Source organism: Cervus elaphus, chromosome X (genome assembly GCF_910594005.1).
Source record: "Cervus elaphus chromosome X, mCerEla1.1, whole genome shotgun sequence".
NCBI classification, from domain to species: Eukaryota; Metazoa; Chordata; class Mammalia; order Artiodactyla; family Cervidae; genus Cervus; species Cervus elaphus.
Genome location: NC_057848.1, coordinates 83,995,818 through 84,003,870, shown reverse-complemented (window position 1 = coordinate 84,003,870; position 8,053 = coordinate 83,995,818).

Below are 8,053 nucleotides of genomic sequence, written 5' to 3'. Positions count from 1 at the left end.
AACTGAATGACCCACTAGCTGGAAGTGCTCAATACATGTTAGCTATTGTATCTCTATTGCTAATATTTGTAACATAATTATTATTACATTTATAAGTATCATTTTAGATCAGTGTTTCCTAATTTCAGGCTGAGGATGAGCAAACATTTTTATGTAGGTTGTTTTTTAACTTGTCTCTTAGAGACAGTGATTGTAGCTCTGTTTCTTCTTTCCCTGACTTATTGTAGGGATCTGAAATGGAGAATGCAACTAACATGGGGGAGGAAATAGTATTTTGAATGACTGAAATCTGTGAAACTGTGAGTTACTAACAAAGAAATGACTCTCCACTGACTAAAAAAGTCCCTCTGAGCTTGGCTTATATGAGGCAGACCACAAAGAAGGCTCTTTTATAGTCCCTTCTCACTTCTAAAATAGCAAAAACTAAATTTAAGAACAAAATAGAATGCAAGGCTTGGAGGCTATCTGCTCATGGTGCACTGTCATTCAGTGAAGATGCCGCTGTTGCTATCACTAGGCACATATCACAGCTTGCCACTGATTACCACCAATTTTGGGAACTGGACACTAAAAATAGACATTGCCTCATGAATTGGTTCAGATGATGAACAGCTAAAAAGAATAATGAGCTATTTACATACTAGTATCTCATCTGGTCATTTTGAAAGTTTATTATGCTAATACTTTTGCTCTTTCTTTCTTTCTTTCTTTTTATTTCTTATCATACTTCCTCCAACAACTCTCTCTACACCCAATCTCCATGGGCTGACATTGTGCTGAAAAGTCCCTTTACCCTTTAATTCAAATTTTACTGCTTATTATCTTTCTAAATCTCTACTTCTTTTCTATGTCTAAGCCACTAATACAAGGGTAAAGATATGTGTTTTACCTGGGGTAGTGGTAGCAAGGAGCTTGCCTACTAATTTTTTTTTTCTCTCTCTAATGAAGATGGATAAATATTATATTAGAGCTTAACAACATTGTTAGCTAAGTGAATTATAGCTCTTTCACCAAAAGTCAAGCTAATAACAGAAAAAGAAGCAATGGGTTTAAGGTCACCTTGGTAGGAACTACAGGCAACGCCCAATATGGGCAAAAGTAATTCATGGTCCATAATCACAAAGCACCAACCAAAGCAACACACTTCACAGGTAGAGGAAGTAGGATGTGGTAGTCTGTTCTGAACTGGAGTTTGAAATAGATACTGGTCTCCTGGTGCTGTTGAATGAACACAAGGGAAAATACAACTTAGAGACAAAACATGGCAAGCCTTTTAATCAGTCATTTAGTACTTCAGCAGTAGAAAGTATAACCCATGCTTTAATAGTAATAGTAAGTCCAAGTTCCTATTGCTGACAGAGGTTGACCTTCATAGCTAAAAATCTTTAAAGTCCTCCAAAGAGCCCTCAGACTCCATGCCCATCATTCTAAACTAGAAATTTCCTTAGTTGTGCATTGGCATTTCAAGCTTAGAAACTGCCTCTCTGATAAAGCAATGGGTTAGAAAGTAGGAAGCATAATCCAATTATGTCCAAAACAAGAATTACCACCACCATCAAACCCTCCACAACAAATCCCAGTACTTTTAAGAAGTCTGTGGAATAAGAAGGACCTAACCAACAGCATGTTGAGGGTTTTTGTTGTTGTTGTTGTAACAGGGATTTAAAGGAAGGGAAAGGATAGTGACCTACTGTTGGGGGAAGAAGGACAAAAAATATTACTTAGACGGCACATAGTTTGAAGACATGCCATTTGATTTTATTACATTCCTGCTGTTTTAGGCTTTACTGAAAAAGTGGCATTTTCTATTTCTTGTTTTTTAGCCCCTTTTCTATAATCTCTTTCTCTAAGATTCCTTTTCAAAACTGTAATGATAGTAGCCTTTAAAATGTTTATACTCATTTGCTACATAGTATAGCAAAGAAGAGCTTCCCTGGTGGCTCAGACAGTAAAGAATCCACCTGCAATGTGAGAGACCTAGGTTCAATCCCTGGGTTGGGAAGATTCCCTGGAGAAGGGCATGGCAATTCACTCCAGTATTCTTGCCTGAAGAATTCCCATGGACAGAGGACCCTGACAGATTACAGTCCATGGGGTCTCAAAAAGTTGAACACAACTGAGCGACTAGTCACAAAACATAGTATATAAAGCAACCATTTTTAAAGACAGCAAGTTTCTGTTTTGCATATAGGATTATCATTACCATCTTTCTAAATTCCATATATATGTGTTAGTATACTGTAATGGTCTTTATCTTTCTGGCTTACCTCACTCTGTATAATGGGCCCCAGTTTCGTCCATCTCATTAGAACTGATTCAAATGAATTCTTTTTAATGGCTGAATAATATTCCATGGTGTATATGTACCACAGCTTCCTTATCCATTAATCTGCTGATGGGCATCTAGGTTGCTTCCATGTCCTGGCTATTATAAACAGTGTTGCGATGAACATTGATAACCCTATATGCAAAACAGAAAAAGAGACACAGATGTACAGAACAGAATTTTGGACTCTGTGGGAGAAGGCGAGGGTGGGATGTTTTGAGAGAACAGCATCGAAACATGTATATTATCTAGGGTGAAACAGATCACCAGCCTAGGTTGGATGCATGAGACAAGTGCTCAGGCCTGGTACACTGGCAAGACCCAGAGGGATCAGGTAGAGAGGGAGGTGGGAGGGGGGATTGGGATGGGGAATACATGTAAATCCATGGCTGATTCATGTCAATGTATGACAAAAACCACTACAAATATATTGTAAAGTAATTAGCCTCCAACTAATAAAAATAAATGAAAAAAAAAGACAGCAAGTTACAAGAGGGAAAATAAAAAGATCGTTAAGAAAGACCATTAGAATATTACAAGGAAAGCTTGGCTTTCCCATGTGGTGATGGTTTGTTGCTCTTTTGAAACTAGTAACCAATTTGTTCACTAACTGTTCACAGTATAACACTGAATATTGTACTGTCACATCATGAAGAAAACTTACAAAATACTTCAAGTCACTAATGGGATAGAAGATAAATTTTAATGGGTTATATGAGAAAAGGAGATCCCCTGGAGGAGAGCATGCAACCCACTCCAGTATTCTTTCCTGGAAAACCCCATGGACAGAAGAGCCTGGCAGGCTACAGTTCATAAGGTCACAAAGAGTCAGACACGACTGAAGCGACTGAGCACACACGCGTGAGAAAAGGGAGTCTTTTTTCTTAATCTCAAGCTCCTCTACCATTCCTATTCCTCTAAATCCTAATTATCATCTACCCATCTTTTCATTTCTATTGCCACATCTGATCCACATCTACATTGCAACAGTCTCCCTATCTCCAATTGCTTCTCACTGAAATTCATTGCTAACATAGTTGCCCAAGAAACACTAGTAAAATATTACCCTTATTATGACTCCTTATATTAAGAAATATCTAATAGTTCCTCATCACTAGTTAAATAAACTCCACAACCCCTAGTCAAAGCTTTCTATGACTTTCTCTTTGATTATCTGTCCACCCTATCTCTCATACGATGTTAAGTCTAATTAATTCAAACTAGAATAACCAATTTTCCAAAGCTAATGTATTTTCTCTTACAGAAATTTAGAAGCAATCTCAAAATCTACTCTCAATGAAGTCTTTACTAATGTGATCACTACTCTCCATATCACAATAGCATCTTATTTGTACCACCATTACAGCACTGACAAACTCTGACTTACATTAAAGTTGCTCATTTACTCAAAAGTGCGCTTTTAACATAGTCATTGATCAATAAATACTTATTGAATTAATTAGTAAATGTCTTTTCAAAGTATTAACTATACATGTTTAGATTAGGTACATAAAGGAGACAGGATAGTTCTCTAATTGGAAAGGATCCTGTTACTGGTCTGCACAGTTACTGAACAATGCCAGGTTATTATCCCAGGATAAGACATAAAGCTCAAATATTATTAACTTGTAGCCACACTTAATATGTGATAGGGCTTCAGCATTAGTTTGATGAAAAGTAGAAAATATGGGTCACATTTGAAGATACAAGTATCTTTTATATGTATTTTTCTATTGAAGAGAGGAATACCAGAGCTAAAATCAGCATTATGAAATATTACAAGCTGAAGCAGGTCTCATGTTGCAAACTATACAAACTAAAGTTTTTGTTTTTGTTTTTCATTTAATATATGTGTAAGTATCACTAGAGCTAATTACATTACAGATATAGAGCTGTCAGTTATTCTTTCCATTTCTGAAACCTTTCACTTCAAAAATCTATAAATGAGCTATAGGAGGGCCCTTGTGCAAGCAGAGAGCTAAAATTTTTATGTTTGCTTTTAAGTTGCATTATTAGCAAACACCTTTTTTCTTTTGCAATGAAGAGTACATGTGGGAACATATTCCAATGGGGGATCAAAAGACATCTGTGCAAAAACAAACAAACAAGAAACTCCATCTGTTTCCTAAAACTATAGATTATCGGGCAGTGGCAACAAATATGACTTTGTGGCTTCCAATCCAGTTCACCAGTGAAATCTTGTGACTTTTTTGAGCTAGTGAAGGATGAAAGATGTGATCCCCTTCAGAGCAAATGTACTGATCCCCTTCAGTACATTTTATCCTTCGGAACAAAGTTATTTCAATATAAACAATTTATGATTGCTTCAAAGTTATAACCTCTGAAAATCAACCACTGGTCATGTATGATGCATTATTTCTTATAGTACACCAAAGAACTCTTCTTCATATTTTCATCTTGTTATCATCATAACGCTTTTTTGAATGCCCATAGCAGACATAGCGTCATACTAAGAAGCAAAGGAGTACACATGAGGACCAATCAATCCTATTCAAACATGTTTTCCTGCTCACAAATCTGAGGGGATGCAATACCATTGACTGGGGCATTGGGATAGAACTTTAAAGTGATCCCCTCTAATGAGTCTACTATCCTGCCTTCAAATGTAACCCTTGAATTCAAGGATCCCTGTTCTTTCCCCAAAAGACTGTATCTATAAAGAGAAAACATATTGGCTAATGAATTATTAGCACAAACACGTTTTCCCTGAATGAGTAATCTTACCCACCTCAATATTTTTAGTACCACAAACATATAATTGACTTCCAAACCTGTATTTCTAATCTTCCCTAGCCATCTCTCCCATGATCTCTAAATTCACAGAGAGTGAAAGTGTAGTCACTCAGTCTTGTCCGACTGTTTGCAACCCCATGAACTCCAGCCCTCCAGGCTCTTTTGTCCATGGAATTCTCCAGGCAAGAATACTGGAGTGGATAGCCACTCCCTTCTCCAGGGGATCTTCCTGACCCAGGGATCGAACTTGTGTTTCCCTCATTGCAGGCATCTGAGCTATCAGGGAACTCACAGTACTGCTTATTAGACAATAATAATTGAATATCCCATGATTACATCAATATCACCCAGCATAAACTGAAATTTTAATCTTTCTACACTAAAACCTCTGTTTAACCCTATGTTATCTGTCCTAAAATATAGATATAAATATATTTCATGTATCCAGTTTCCCAAGTTGTAAATATGAGAGTCATCCTCAATAACAACTCATCAACCAATTATTAAGTCCCATCAAATGAATAACTTTGCAACTGACCCTCTTAGTACTCTACTGAATGATGGGGTGGAGTTAGAAGTAGAAAATAAAATATTGAAAACTGAAAATTTGTCAGACATATTCAACTCAATATGTCTAAAATTTGACTCATTTCTTAATTATCACCCCACTGGCCAAATCAATTTTTTGAATTATTTTTCCAATCTCATTTTGAATTAATGGCACTGTAATTATTCAATAGTTAAGTTAAAGAACTCAGAATCTTTTGTCAGGTTAAAACTTTTCAAACTCATCCTATTGGTCATGGGGAGCTAGTGAATGTTAATAAAATAATTATATCAGGTTTAAAAAAAATCATGACTCTGCCAATGGTGGGAATAACAGATTAAAGAAGAGACTGCTGAGAAATATTTAAGAATCTGTGGAAATAGTCTTGAACAGAAATGATGGGGGATTTGCTGACAAAGGTCCATCAAGTCAAAGCTATGGTTTCTCCAGTAGTCATGTATGGATGTGAGAGTTGCACCATAGAGAAAACTGAGCACTGATGAATTGATGCTTTTGAACTCTTGAGAGTCCCTTGGACAGCAAGGAGATCAAGTAAGTCGATCCTAAAAGAAATCAACCCCAAATATTCATTGGAAAGAATGATACTGAAGCTGAAGTCCCTACACATTGGCCACCTGATGCAAAGAACTGACTCATTGGAAAGGATCCTGATGCTGGGAAAGACTGAAGGCAAGATGAGAAAGGTGAAGACAGAGGATGAGATGGTTGGATGGCATCACCTACTTGATGGACATAAGTCTGAACAAGCTATGGGAGTTGATGATGGACAGAGAAGCCTAGCATGCTGCAGTCCATGGGGTCACAAAGAATCGGACACAATTGAGTGACTGAACTGAACTAAGGAAATGCAGTGGAAATGAAGTGAGATCTATCCCACTTGAAAATTTGTATATTAACCTACATTTTATATTGCCCCAATAAGGAAGGTTTAATGAAACACACATGTTTTGATTTGGATTAAAAAAAATGAAGAAAATACAATGCAAGAGGAAAACAAAATTGTTCTAGGGATCTCAAATAGATAATTATGTAACAGGGGCAAATCTATGCTGAGACAAAATGGAACAGCTTAAAAGTTCTTTTACAGCAAAGATGCCACAAAAAAAAAAAAAAAGAAAGAAAGAAAGAAAACCACAGGCCAATATCACTGATGAAAATAGATGCAAAAATCCTTAACAGAATGCTAGCAAACAGAATCCAACAACATATTAAAAAGATCATACATCATGACCAAGTGGACTTTATCCCAGGGATGCCAGGATTCTTCAATATTCACAAATCAATCAATGTGATACATCACATTAACAAATTAAAAGATAAAAGTCATATGATTATCTCAATAGATGCAGAGAAAACATTTTTCAAAATTCAACGTCCATTTATGATAAAAAAAAAAAAACCCTCCAGAAATCAGGCATAGAAGGAACATACCTCAACATAATAAAACCCATATATGATAAACCCACAGCAAACATTATCCTCAGTGGTGAAAAATTGAAAGCATTTCCCCTAAAGTCAGGAACAAGACAAGGGTGCCCACTCTCATCACTACTATTCAACTTAGTTTTGGCCACAGCAATCAGAGCAGAAAAAGAAATAAAAGGAATCCAGATAGGAAAAGAAGAAGTGAAACTCTCACTGTTTGCAGATGACATGATCCTCTACATAGAAAACCCTAAAGACTCCACCAGAGAAATACTAGAGCTAATCAATGAATATATAAAAGTTTCAGGATATAAAATTAACACACAGAAATCCCTTGCATTCCTATACACTAACAATGAGAAAACAGAAAGAGAAATTAAGGAAAAAATTTCCATTCATCATTGCAAAGAAAATAATAAAATACTTAGGAATATATCTTCCTAAAGCAACAAAGACATCTATATAGAAAACTATAAAACATTTGATGAAAGAAATCAAAGATGACACAAATAGATGGAGAAATATACCATGTTCATGGATCAGGAGAATCAATATAATGAAAATGAGTATAATACCCAAAGCAATCTATAGATTCAATGCAATCCCTATCAAGCTACCAATGGTATTTTTTCAAGACCTAGAACAAATAATTTCACAATTTTTATGGAAATGCCAAAAAAAAAAAAAAAAAAAAAAACCTCAAATAGCCAAAGCAATCTTGAGAAAGAAGAATGGAACTGGAGGAATCAACCTGCCTGACTTTAGGCTATACTACAAAACTGCAGTCATCAAGACAGTATGGTACTGGCACAAACACAGAATTATAGACCAGTTGAACAAAATAGAAAGCCCAGCGTTAAATCCAATGAACTATGGACACCTTATCTTTGACAAAGGAGGCAAGAATATGCAAGGGAGAAAAGACAATGTCTTTAACAAGTGGTGCTAGGAAAACTGGTCAACCACTTGTAAAAGAATGA